We start from the raw sequence: 12,875 nt of genomic DNA, 5'->3' as shown, positions 1-12,875 counted from the left end.
CATCTTACGTCAAAGCAGCAGCAACCTGGTGCTCAGGTTGCAGACAGAAGGGGTAAGGTAAGAGCAAGATTAAAAAATAAATTAAAAAAATAATTGCCCCCCCCCCAAAGAGAGCCCCTCTCCTTATTCCAATCTCTAATTTGAAAATGAGGAAGAGTGAAGGAGGGGAAAGGCAAGCCAGCAAGCACAATACCCTCCTTTCCTGCAGAGAGGATGTTTATTAAAGTTTGTGCAATATAGATGTTTTTAATTATTAGCCCTGCACCCTCAGGGAACCAAGGAAAAAAAAAGTCACATCAGTGTAAAAATACATGGAATTTGAACTGATTTCTACATTAGCTCAGTCTCTGCCCATTTTCCTACACAGGATTCATTTTCCTCATCATTCATAACTTGCGTTCAGTGACTGGTTTTCTCATTCACACCGTGCTCTCTCCCAGACCCTGGCAAACCAAACGCACGAACCTGCTTTGTGGAGCTCTGACCGCAGAAATGTGAGGTCTTTGCAATAACTGCTTTTGATTACATGCAGTCATTTTTAGAGATATTCATGAGATGTATTTACAGCAACATGGATGGTATTTAGCCTTAAATTATGATTACTTATTAGTATTGAACAAGAGTAGGAGATTTCTCCAGTTTTCATCTTTCCATCCTGTGGCAGAGAATACATCATTAAAACACTTGAACTTTCACACAAACAATTTATCACTGTAAATAAAAATACACTCGTGGGTGAAGTCAGGAAGTATGTTAAAGGGAGGAGGAGAACAGTCGTCAAGAGTTGACGCCCTGCCCAGGCACCAAGATGATCCATCTCCCCCCACCCCGGCCTCTCATCAAAAAGTCTGTCTGTCTCTGCAAGGGTGCAGGGATACCGCTCCAAGCACGGGGCTGCCACACAGAAAGGCAGCAACCACTGCTGCCACGTCATATATATGCTCCAAGAGCTGGCTCAGGCTCCTCTGAAAAAAAAAGTCTCAGCTGTAGATGCCAGCAGCACCCTGTAAGACACTCGTGAGCAGGCTGGCACCTACTGAGGCAAAGGTGGCTCGTGCAAAAGCAGAGCTTTGGGGACCCAGGCAAACCACAGCACCTCCAGACTTTGGAAACTTCTGCTTCCAGGCAGCAGCTGGGAGTGCAGGGGATTGGAATTTGGGACTTGGAGCCTAGCACTCTGAACCTTGCTCAAGGTGCACAATGCTTTTCGGGTGCTTTCGCTCCCTTGTGTTCATCTCCCCAGTGTAAAGCAAGCAGCCTCTTTCAAAGCTCTAACTTCGCTGCATCCAATTAACTCTGACATGGGCAAGTACTGCAATCCCCCGTGCTAGGGGAGCAGAGGAGCATCACAACCCCTAGCCTACAGCATCATACTGAAACACCAACACCCTCCTCCCTCAACTCCATCTCATTGTCCAGTTCAGCAGGGGCCCTCGGTGGGGACGTGCCACCTCGTGCTTATGGGACAACTGTACACCCCTCTCCTGCTCTGTCTAGGTAGTGTTGCTGCAGCCACTGGGACTGCTAGGACATTATGGATTTCTGGCTTTTAGCACAGCTTCCTCTCCACGACTGTTTAAGAGGGAATCTTCCCCACACATTTCTGTAGCTCTTCCTTTATTTGCAACTGCAAGCAGTGAGAGGGAAGCCTGCCAGGCCCAGAAGTTACTGGAAGGCCTAGCACATCCACTGTGTGCCACCCTCAAATAACGATTTCTGCTGAAGGAAACCAGTCACAGGCTGTTCTCCTGGGAGAAGAGGGTAGTTGGGGGGAGAGCTCACCTGTCCTCCCACATTAAGTACAGAAGTTTCCTGCGCAAATTGGTAGTTCATATCTCCAGTCTGAGGGACAACACAGAAATGGGACCAGCAAAAATCTGAAATGCACGCAGACATAAAACTAACACTGAACAGGTTTGGTGTTTCAGAACACATGTTCACCAGTGTGAAAGCAAAGGTTGAGGAGTTAAGAAGCTTTCCATAATCACACCACCCCAGAACTCTTGAGGAAGGGAGAGGAAACTTTCAGCTCCTTTATACCAGTGGAGCAAAGACCACAAAAAGGTTGGTCTTTCCTGGCACATCCACCCTCAGCTGAGCTAGGATTTTGCAAAGGATTTCTTCTAGCCTGTTCTTACAAGAGATCCCTATTTTTCCTGCCAGAAACTGCAAGCCTTATTTGGAAAGCAACCCAAGTATGCTCCAAAGAGTGTATGCTGTGACTATTTCCTGTTAAATATAACTCCAGATTTCTAAAACTGTACAAATAAGCACCCTTTTTGTACTTTGGGTGCTACCCCACAGGCTGAAGTCAGAGAATACCACAAAAGAACTGCCCCTGAAAGCATCCATTTGAGCACATCCCTTACCAGTGGCATGAGGAGAAAAGGGGTGCGTGAATACTTTGGATCATACTAGAAAAAAAAGTGGAAGAGGATTCAGGACACTGGGCACTTGTATGCCAGAGAGTACTTGGGTTCTCAGCCAAAGCAAGCAAGATACCCCTCTTGGCTCTAAAGCTGTTGCTATGGCTTGCCATGGGATCTTCCAATATAATGTTTTTATTCCTACAAGTAAATTGAAATTAAGGGTCAAGTTATATAGACCCTTCTGCTAAGAGAATGAAAGAAGTTTCATCATAAAAAAAATGACTGAATGTGAGTCACGTTGCTTTTGTCTCCGTGACTTTGAGACCAGATTTTCTTTATTTGACATGAAGAAGGAAACTTCCAGGGACATGCAAGTCTGGCACCTCTCTTCCCCATTCACACATCAGTACTAGAAAGAAATTATTCTGTAGGCTAAATTCTGCCCCCTTGGCTGTACTTAATGCATGGCTGCCATCTTCAGAGGCCCACTGTAAATCCCCAAGTAGAGAACTGCTGGTAGAAAGAGAAAAGTTCTCCTGAGCCTATACACTAATCCCAACTCCAACCATTTAGTCACATTGTGAAGAAGAGAGGGAGACAGAATGAAAATGAGTGACTGCATGTGTTTGTCTCACACGAGACCTAGGTGGTATACATAAGGGGTCTCAGGGGAGTGCAACACCACTTGCCTTTTCCCTGGTAGATCTACGCTGTTTATCAAGGGCAATTTTCTTGCACAAGCAGAGGAGCTGACCAGACATTGAAGGCAGGTGACTAACCTCAGCAGACCTCTCAGGCCAAATGGTTTTTTAAAAGACTTTTTATTTTCTGAGCACCCTGACAATAAAATTATGCAACTGTCAGCTGCAAACAATATATGCACTGCCCTTCCTAGTCTATCACAGGATGCTCTGTATAGGGGAAAGCAAAGGAAGAACAGGAGCAACTTACTGGGGTGGACAGAGTTCTAACATGAACAAGTAGCTTCAAGCCTTCTGACTACAGAGAGGAAAAGCTGCTAGTTAAGGGGCAGATATGTATGGTTTACAGAGGGACACTGTGAGAAAACTAGATTTACTGGTTAATGTAGACAAACCAGTCAAGAGGCTTGAGCTCTACTCTTAGTTTTGCTACTGATCTGGTGAATTGACTGGTGAAAATCTTTCAGTTGCCCTGGCTGCACACACAGGGCGATCTTCGTTTACTCTGAGGACTCATTATTTCATCTCAGGTTGTTCAGAACACTGTGATCCTCGGATGCCAGGTGCTATGACAAAACAAATGCAATTTCAGAAATGAGGAAGAAAGTCAATGGACAGTTTAATAAAATCAATGCAAAAGCAAAGCAAAAGGAAGTCACAGAGAACAGGTCAGAGTCCATCCTTCCACTTCCACTGGGAGAGAAATCTGATTATTTAACACAAACTTGGCTTTCAGGAGAAGTTAGGATTTCAAATAACCGAGATAAAATGGAATGAGATGAAAACAGAAGTAATAAATTCAGACCAAGAATAACCCATCTGTATTTTGGAGCTGATTGTAGGCAAATTTAGGAATTGAAAAGGCTGTCAAAGTAGAAGCAAATTTCATGTTCTTGGCCTTGGGAGCCTTTGAAGAGGAATACTTTTTAAACATGAGGCTCAAAGTGAAATGAAGTATCTTCCTGTGTTGTTTCCCAATAAAGCAAAACACTAACTTGACTCAATAATGGGAAGAGATTAAGAAAACAGACTCCTGATATATTGCCTGGAAAGTGGCAATAGCACAGAGTAGAAGAAGTGAAAGAAATCACAGAAATACAGGATATCTGACAACAGGCTGGAGGTCCAAGTTTCTGGCATCTCTAGTCCAACCTCCTGCTCAAAGCAGGGTGAGACCAGGGCATTCAGAGCTTTCTTCAGTCATGTCTTGAAAACCTGCAAAGCCACACCAACTTTCTGGGCAACCTATTCCAATACCTTACTATCCTAACAGTGAAAAAGCTTTCCTGCTTGCAGTCAGAACCTTTAATGTCAATTTTGGCTCTTTATGCTAATCTGAACTTGCTTTTTAAATTGCCACCATGCTGCATGCTCATCATACACTGGTGCTTTCAGAGTGGTGCTGCAGCACTGTTCAACCTGCACTGAAGAAGAAAAAAATCTTCCACAAATAATTAGCTGAGAGCAACTTCCCAAAGCCTGCTTGGATACTTGCAGTTAAATATCACAGTTACCCAAGAAGTGAGGATTGCAGAGATACTGCAGAACAAAGCACACACGATTCCCTTTCTGTTCCTCAAAAGGAAAATTTTACTTCACCCTCCTTTGGCTACTGGTTTGGAGCTCTTCTGTTTATCTTTACAGTGTCTCACTCCCTCTCCCTCTCAGCAATTGCAATGTGAAATGAACACATGGCAATTTTTTCTCCCCCCCCCCCGATGCTGCCAGCAGCTCTCATGCACTACATATCACCTATCTTGGAAAGGCAAGGGACTTGCAAGCCCTAAACTTACCCTTTTTCACATTAACTGTCATACATTTAGAAAAATCAAAGCTGACTATGTCCCTTAGCTTGAACATGTCACCATGCTCCCTAAGACCCTCCTACATATACTCTTAGGCTGATGCTCTGCAAGGCAGAACAGCCTGCTTATGGCAGTTCATAAAGACAACAAACACTTTTTTTCACAAAGACTTGATTAAGTAAATAGATACAGCAAATGAAAAAAAAAAGAAAAGTGGTAAACTAAATGAGACTTCTCAAATTATATTTTCTGGGGGCAGGGGGACAATTTACAACTTGAACATGGAAACTGTAAATAGACATTTAGTTTTGTCTGTTTCGTTTGGGTTTTTGCCTTTTTTTTTTTTTTAAATCTTGCTTAGCTACTTCTTTGATTCTAGGTATTGTACAGAAACACCTAAGCAAGGCTGCTTAAGGCTCCTTGAAAGGTTTTAAAGATTCCTCAGTTACTAAAGTTTATTGGATAACAAAGACTTAAGAGAATGCTGGAGCTCCATTTTTATAAACTTTATACGTACTCTGGTAGGTTTTTCTCTAAGTTCCCGTTCCCCAAGTCACATGGCTTCATGAGACACTATTTTGTAGATTTTTTTCTTTATTTCTAACTTTCAGTTACAATAAGCAGTTTGAAAATATAACCCAGAAAAGTTAGCATTACTGTGAAAAACAAAAACCTCAAAAGAATAAAATAATTAAACTTGCAGCGGAGCTAGTGATTTGTTTCAAGAAGGAAGGGACAATTAAAATTGGAAAAAAAAAAATTCAGTTTGGCAACAATTCCTCTAAAAAGGCATTAAAGTAAATATCTGATTCCAGTGGCCACTTTTTAAAAGCAATGGTAGGACCTTTGCTATTTAAGCACAGCCCTCCCTTTGTCCTATTCATAGCACATGCAACAGGGGCTCAACATATCCACAGATGAGCACTAATTCCTAATCTCTACTAGGCCAAGCAAAAGGCTCTTCATGTGTTAGACAGAATTACATCACGGTGATCTAAACTGACAGTGAAAAAACCAGACGGTCTTCTCTTCCAAATCTGCAAGGCCACTCTAAGCCTGCTATGAAAGAAGAGGCAGAGAGAGATAGCGAGAACTCAGTAGAACTAGTTCCACTAATTGTAACAAATAATACTATTTTATGCTTAAAACCTCTTTTCATAACTGAATCATTTCCAGTCCCACCCCGCTCGTCTTTGGACTGAACTAGAAGGGTACATGTGCCATTTTAGGTACAAGTGTTTTGCTTTGATACCTCATGCTGTACAGTCTTCCAACCACACATTTTTATTGTCTTTTGGATTAACAGAATAGTGCCCTGAACAAGATGAGTTTTCAAATAAAATAGAGGGGCTAACATTTCCTAAATTTCCAAGAACTTCTAAACTGCCTCAGTACTCACTGCTTGCTCTCATTTTTAGCCACAACCAACAGAGCCATCAATTCAGTATTTCAATTTCATGAAACTATTTATAAGAGAAGATGTAGAACTTTAAAGTTTTCTCAATGCTAGTTAAACTCTACTTTTAAGCAAGTAACATATCTACAGCTTGCTAATCTCCAGAGATTTCAAGAGTCCTTGTAAAACCAGGTGCCTAAATCCCAGCAGGCTATACCAACTGCTGAAGTATTCATTTTGAAAACAAAAGCATATGCAATAACAGGCCAACCATAACATACTGCCATCCGTACTCTCACTCTGCCTGCTCTGTGAGTTGTTCTTCTCTGCTTTCCTTTCCACTGCTCCAACACAGGTTTACATTCAGCTTTATCACTTGAACAGAGATAATGGCAAGCTTACTTTGTACTGTGCAATGGAAACAGTTGGGGCCTGGTTCGCAAAGAGCAGAGCGCTGCTCCCCTCTCTGGGAAGGGCAGGGGAGGTCAGACAGCCCACACAGACTCCAGTGCCCACTGGAGAGACACAAACACCCCCAACTCCTCACCCAAGGTTGCTGGGGCAGGCAGCAACAAATCCATTTCGATGGCTCCTGGCCTCTTGCCCCACTGAGGCTTTCTCTGGCTTTGCCTCTGTGCATTCCAGTGGGGAAATTTTCCTTGCATCAACTCTGTCCTTTACTCTCTTCCTTTTTCCTAACTCAACCCATGTATCCATCCCACACCCAACATCCATGTTCCTGCCTCACAACCTGGCCTAGGCTTTGTTTGTCACTCATCTTTGGCAAATATCCAGCTTATTTTGTGAAATACCTAGTTTAATTCTCAGTGCCAGAAACACGGGGATAGACAAAAACACAGTACCAGAAACAACGTGAAAAGAACCAGCAAGTGGTACTATTGCAGGTGGTACCGCCTCAGCTGAGCAATGGATGTCTAGGTGTTCAGTGTTCCTTTAACAGAAAAAAAATGTCTTTACCATTTTTTCAGACAACCCACAGCAAAACCTTTGAAATACAGTCAACCACAACTAGCAGGGGCAGGGGAAAAGGGACAGGGGAGCGATGCCCCATGCTATGTGCCAATACTCTAAACCAAGCCTGACATTTGAATGATGCAAGAAAGTTATTCCAGTTATCCAATCCCTGATGAAAAATACGTCAGAGGTTAGCTTTATGAAAGCTAGCCATACCTGCCTCGTGATATTTACTGTGAGATATGAGACCAGTAACCTTCCTTCAAAACCAGAGTGCTGATACGTATAGGCCAGGCAGCAGTTTTATGGGCTTCAACAGAGACCCCCAACAAGCAATGATTAGCTTAATAACACAGGGGCAAGGCTGGGTCCTGCCACCTCCAAACTAAGTAGGAATAGTCTTTCTTCCTTAAAACCCAGTTAGTTAGTTGCTAGGATATCAGACTACTACAGCACACGAGTATCAACTGTCATGGTATCAGCAATCGCTTCCAGAAATTTTCAGTCACAGATATCTCCTGTGCAGGTAAAAGGTATGTGTACACACCAGTTATATGTGTGGATGCTTTTACCAGAATCACCCCGATTTGTGACATACACTTACATGCAAGCCACCTGTGGAATTTTGTTTGTTGGTTTTGGATTTCTCTGTTCGGGTGTTTGTTTTCTTTTCTTCCACTAATGCAAAACAAATCTATCTGTTCCATTCCCAAATGGTTCTTTCTCATCAGTGAAAAATCTATAGAAAAGACAACAAAACTCTTGCTGGAAAACAGTTCTGTACACTGTGCTGCCGAGTGTAAGAGAATCTGGTACTACTTCCATTTTACGTCATCAAGTAAATCCACTTTACTTTATAATTAAACAGCATCGTTTAAGGGAGGTCGCATGAATATTACTGTGCTATTCAATCCTCTCAAAGGCAAAACTTCTCCTGTGAATCATAATCTCTTTGTGTCTTACAGCTACTGAACCAATCCCTTCCACTCTTCCAGTGCTGTTTTACCACTGAAGTTAAACTCGTTATGATTTCCTCTAACCGAGCATTTTGTAGTCCATCTTTTTTCTCAGCTTTCTCCCTGTTTTTTTCTGCCAGCTGCTTTGCAAGCACCTCTTTTGTGACTCTAGCTGGACACAGCTCCTTGCCTCAACCCCTGCTCTTCATAAAAGAGTGACATGCTTCTGTGCTGCCTCAGCAACACAGCCACCTCCAGCAGTACAGGCAGCTGTGGCCAAGGTCAGCCCTCCACACCCATATGGCCACTGGACCAAGACAGCCGTGCTCCACCGACCTGCCCTTGCGCTCCGCTCAGGAGCCGAGCCCACCCCCACACTGGGGCTATGCAGCACTCCTGCCAGAGCTAGGGGTTTCTTCCCAAGTCCAACAATCACAAAGAACGTGATTAGAGAGACTGCACCGCAGTGAGAGAGAGCATTGCTAGGACCAGAAGGGTAATGTTGAGTTCTTCTCCCCCTTTCCCCCTCACTCACATACAGGTACATGTACTCAGTACAGGCAGGCACCACTACCATTTTGCTTTATTTAGAGCAATAAGCAGAAATCCAGTTGCCTTTCTTATATATGAACACAAACTTAAATGCACACCCCCTGCCTTTTTTGCAGAAGCTACCTATTAGCCCTCCCCAAAACACAGGAACGCACAGACACAAAACAAAGTTACAGTACACCGAGATTAAATCAAATGGGTTTTTTTGAATCAGCTGAAGTCAAGAAATTAGGACTGCGAGGCTTAAATGTACCTAAGTTACTTACATGCCAATATATCTGGTAGTAATTTGCAACATATTAGTAGGTATCTTCAAAGCTTGAAAGATCTACCAGATGCAAGATTCCACAAAATTGAACCAGTTGTGAGAGGCAAGTGACATCAACTAGCAAGTTCAAAGAAAAGTATCTGTATTACATAGTAGCTGCTAGAAAGGATGCTCATATTTCTGTCAGACTCTTAGGAAAATACCAGAGCTTCTGTAAGCAGAAACACCATCACATCACCTAAATGATGGTAAAAAGAACAACTTTGGCTTTAACACACGTAAGTTTCTTGTGAAACAAAATACACCCAGAACACTCTCCACAGCCTGACTGCCTTTTCTTGTTAGAATTAAAACCGTAAACACATAAATCTTCCAGCAACCTAAAGTCTTCTACACACATAACATTCTAAATAAAGAAGCTTTCCCCCCTGCTTTGGCTAGAACTTCTCCTGCTTGTGTTTATTGACACATTTTTCTTCAACCTGACTCCCTGATCCTCTTCCACTGAAGTCACACCATGAGAGCTGTGGGCAACAGGAGTTCATGGAAGAAAGATGGGGAAAAAGGTCACTAGAATTATTAGGCATGCAGGACTTTCCCATGTAAGATGGTAATGTAAATCATAACATTTTAACAGCACATTTTCAGGTCATAAACAGTCTTTCTTTTAAATCTAAAGGACCACTAAATATAATGCCACATGCTGAATTCTCCCAGGTATAATTTCACACCCAGATAAACTTGTAATCCAAAATTGTTCTTCTAAAACTAGGAATTTCTAAAACGAAAAGAGCACTTGAAACAAGCCCTGAACTCGAGACACTAGACTCTTGCCCTAATTACCAGCCCAGCATGTGCACCCGAGATCCAGAGACTAGCTCTAGGTGCCTCTTGAGCTCCCTGGCAATCCCTCCCCCAACAGGCCCCACTGACCAGGACCCTCCCTTCCACTCCAAATGCAGTCTCACAGCCCACAATAAATACCACAGCCTCCCGGTAACACAGACTCTGCTGGAATAGCTTCTAGGCCAAAGCCCCAGAAAAAAAACAAGCAGCAAACAAAAAACCACCAGCAAACCCCACCACACTACACAGTACAACCTAATGTTCTCTTCTTTCAAGGTTAGGGTAATTAGGAAGAGGAACAGAGGCCTAATCCTGCAGTTGGGTTTTACTCTCCTACCTCTTTATCTGTTTTAATATTTTAATACAACTAACACCTACTTAATTCTTGCACAGGCCTACGTTGCAAAAGTTTTACAGGCTTTGGGCCCTCAGTGATGTGCTCTTGAACAAGTTAAACTCGTTACATCCTGGGCGAACATGCCTTTCTCAGCCCACTTTAAAAACCCCTGTTGCAACTTCTTCAGGGGTGCATGTCTTTGTCAAGCTTCTAACAGCATTTCCATAAGAGTAATCCTACACAGAGGAGGCTATTATTGGGCTTGATCTACCAGGTGCTAAAAGTCTAGTACTTTTGGTTACAGTGTCTTGCCAGGCTATGCTTGGGTGCCTACTCCTGCTAAGAATGAGACCAACTGATCTGTAGCTTCTCTCTTTCTGGAGGCAAGGAAAGTGTGAAGGCAGTTTCCAGACTTTCCAGCTTCAAAAAACCCATAAGGATACTTGCCAGAGTGTTGCTGCTTTGCTTTAACATTCATTTTATAAGCTTTGCACAGTATAGGCCCAAGGATTTCCTTCTGTAGAATTCTTGAACACAAAACAAAGTTGAACCGTTGCTGAGTGACTTTTTTTTTAAAGGGGAAAAAACATTTTCACATAAACCTGGTATTCTACAGAAACACACAGCTCAAGTTGTCAGACACCCTCCCAGTCATGACGAATGAACTTTTTCAACCGCGCACCCGCATTCAGTTTGAACCACTGCTGACTATTCTAACCATCTCACTGGTAGTGACCTGGGTGAATTACCTAAATTCTCACAGTAGCACAATCCTAAATGCATTTGTACCAGCTTAACGTGCTTCTATATGTGAAGGGAAGAGTATGTTTAGGGAAAGGTGGTATCAGCTGAAATACTGTAACTGATAAAACATCCCAATTCTCTTTGAAAAGGCATGAACTGCACAGGCTGGCTTGTCTGGGATGGTTCTCCACACTGATAACAGCTATGAAAACCAAGGTTACAGAGCTCTCTTCTAAGAGACAACAAGAAATCAGCTTAACTTGTAATGAAGGAAGAGACAGGAGTGTGTGTCACGCTATCAGGAGTGAACCACTGGAACAACTAATAGAGGACAAACATGGAGCAATCTTTCTTAACGGCTTCTTAGAAGCCACTTAAAACTGCCTTTTGAGAATAATCTACGCTTACTATATCTTGCCACAGTGGCAAAGCTTAGACTATATGACGACACCACCTCTTCCACTCTACATATACAGGCCTCCACTATTGTTACCTCCACATCTAGTGAGAGCTTTTCCTGTGCCTGTCATTCCAATCTGTGAAAAACTACACTACTGTAGACTTCTTTGGAAAGAAAAGGCTGATTTTTTTTTTGTGGCTTGAGTATGTGGGTGGCCCTGTCTACGACTTGGGCCACACTGCATGAAAATCCACATGCAAACAGGAAGACTTTTTCTTCTAACAGCTTAAATCTAAACAGGCAAAGGGTTGGAGATAAGAGAGCTTTAGCAGACACACAGCTACAAATTACATTACTGCTTCCTTTCCTGCCTATGAAATGATACCTGAAATACCACTTTTCAGTCTAGTTTGGGAGGGGGGAAAAAAAAGCCATTATACTATGTATTAAATTGTCTTCTAACTGAAAAGAATTGTGTAGCATTTGGATAGCAGCAGTAGGAAAAATGGAGACTACATCATCAGGCAGCAGCTTCACTTGCCTTACTAAACAGAAAACATGCAATAAAGCAATACAGCACGTATCAGTCTGCAGAATTTTCTCTGTCATTACACAACAGTATAGGAGAAGAACTGACTCCTTCAAAGTCCTTGGGAGTGTGAACATCTCTGTTTTTCACTTCCCAGCCACAGAGTTGCGAATTTGGATTCAAATCCTAAACTAGAGCTGTGAATTCAAGGACCTTGGCTCATCTCATCAGTTATAAGCGAGCCGCCCTTGTTATTACTAACATTCCCAGCACGACCCACTCTCTTGCATCTCGTCTTTCAGTGGAAGGAATTGCTCTTGCCAGTTGGGAACCCTTTCTGCCTTTTGGAGAAGGCCAGCATGGGAAGTGCAACTTATCATGTGTCAAACCACTTTAGCTACAGCCAAGCTGGGTCGAAGGATCACAAACTCCCCGCACTTAACCCTCTTCAGTTCCGTTTGATTGCTGGATCACCCTGTTCTATAAATAACCTACAATAAAGCCGTGCTACAGGAGCAGAGGGCGGTTCAGTACAGAGGTAGAATCCCCCCGCTATCGCTCGGAGGCGGCCGGCTCGAACTGCGGAGCCCGAAGCGAGGCAGGAGCCCTTGCCGGAGCGGCCCACCGCCGGCGCCAACCGAGAAGGCCCAGACCATAGAGCCGAGCCGGACGCTCGCTAGACCTTCCGCCCGCGGAGCCCGTCTCTCTGCTGCCGCCATCTTGTTGGAGGCAGCGGAACCCGCCCGGCCGCAGAGCCGGACCCGCACCCTCCGCCCGCTTGCCTCTGGCGCTCCCCACCCCCCCGCGCGGCCAGCACCGCCGGCTGCGGGGCCGCTGTTACCTCTAGTGGGCCCGCAGCAAAGCCTAGGCTGGGTACGAAGCCGAGGGGCCGGCCGCCATCTTGGTAAGAAAGAGGGATGTGCGTGACCTACCAACATACAAGTGGTCCCTCCCCCACGTGCCCTCGGCCGGCGGGTTGCTATGGGAACAGGGGGGC

At 43.8% G+C, this 12,875-nt stretch overlaps 1 protein-coding gene across 1 annotated transcript in view; it reads right to left on the bottom strand.

The window, feature by feature from the left end:
* The window catches only part of HDLBP (high density lipoprotein binding protein), a 39,602-nt gene extending 26,751 nt beyond the window's left edge, over positions 1 to 12,851 (bottom strand). Inside the window, exon 1 of the mRNA XM_075099638.1 lies at positions 12,720 to 12,851. The gene's annotated coding sequence lies outside the window, so the exon portion shown is untranslated. The remainder of the gene's footprint in view (positions 1 to 12,719) is intronic.
* Positions 12,852 to 12,875: the final 24 nt, after the last annotated feature.

The sequence above is a fragment of the Phalacrocorax aristotelis genome, chromosome 7 (assembly GCF_949628215.1).
Source record: "Phalacrocorax aristotelis chromosome 7, bGulAri2.1, whole genome shotgun sequence".
Lineage (NCBI taxonomy): Eukaryota > Metazoa > Chordata > Aves > Suliformes > Phalacrocoracidae > Phalacrocorax > Phalacrocorax aristotelis.
This window is presented reverse-complemented; position numbering and strand designations above follow the sequence as displayed.